Raw genomic sequence first — 1,305 nt, forward strand, 5'->3', positions numbered from 1 at the left:
GGAGGAAGGCTTTGTGGAAGAGGCCCTTGAGGACAAGGAGGGCGTGGGCACCAGGTGGTAAGGGAAAGGGCAATCAGGTGGTGGGAACAGCAAGCGCCCAGGCAGGAGCGGGAGATTCAGCTTCCTGTCGGGTCTCCAAGCCACATGCCCAGCCTCAGACAAGAGCCCAGTTCTGGCCAGAACTGGGCTGGGCTGGGGTGCCAGGATGGGGAGGCCGCTGCCCTTCTGCCTCCTCCAGCTCCTGGGGAGACAGGACCCTGCTCAGGGAGGAAGGCAGACTCCTCGACCCCAGGCCCATTGCCTCCTCCTCCGGCTTGTGGGGCTGGGTGTGGGCTGTGGGTGGGGGGTTCTCTAGTTCCACTCCCTATCCCTAATCCATTGCAGCTGTTGTGCTCCCTGGGGAAGACAGTTGTGTTGGAGGGAAAGGAAATAGTTATTTTGAGTTGGTCACTGGCTTCTGACCAGGAAGCATGGATGACCGTGCTGGGGCCTGGCATTGAGGTGGACAAGCAGGACGAGAGCCGGGCCTAATCAGGAGGGTGGCCCATGGGCCCACACAGTCACAGGCAGTGGGGCACGGTCCTCGCTGAGTGAGGCCATGGGAGAGAGATGGCTGGAGGAGGGGGGAACAGCCTGAGGTGGGGGTGCAGGAAACAGAGTCAGTGTCCTGAGTATGGTCTGGGTTGGCGGGGAGAGGGGGGAGGGTATGACGTGAACACAGCTTTCCCCAAATTGGACCCTGTGCCACAGGTAACAGTGGGGAAGAAAAGAGGTCCCTGTGACCCAGATTGAGGCTGCTGGGGGAAGTCTTTCATTGAATGAGCAGCCTGCAAGGGGCAGGGCTGGCTGGGCAACTGGGGATCACAGCGCCCCACTCCCCAGCTAGCCTTCCCCAGCACACCCTCCTCATCAGAAAGCAGGGCCCTTTGGCTCCAGCTTTCTCAGCGGTGAAATGGGGATGGTGGCATCTGCCCTTCCCACCTGGGGGGGTCATCCTAGGGGCAATGAGACTGTGGATGCGGCCCCCTGGGCATGCTGACTCGGGCTTGGAGCCTGGTTCTTCTGCTTACCAGCTGCATGACCTCAAGCTCATTATGTTAACCTCATTGAGCCTCAGTTTCCTCCCCTGTAAACTGCGAATTAGAACAGCAACATGCACCTCGGAGGGGCGGGGTGGGGACTTGCTGAGAAAATGAATGTCACATGCTTGTGGCAGACCCGGCACCAGGGAGTGTTGCCATGGTGATGGTCGTCATCATGTGATCATCTTCAGGGCGTCACCATCGATGTCATCCCTCTCCAGCC

This window comes from Trichechus manatus, unplaced genomic scaffold (genome assembly GCF_000243295.1).
Source record: "Trichechus manatus latirostris isolate Lorelei unplaced genomic scaffold, TriManLat1.0 scaffold00014, whole genome shotgun sequence".
In the NCBI taxonomy this organism is placed as follows: domain Eukaryota; kingdom Metazoa; phylum Chordata; class Mammalia; order Sirenia; family Trichechidae; genus Trichechus; species Trichechus manatus.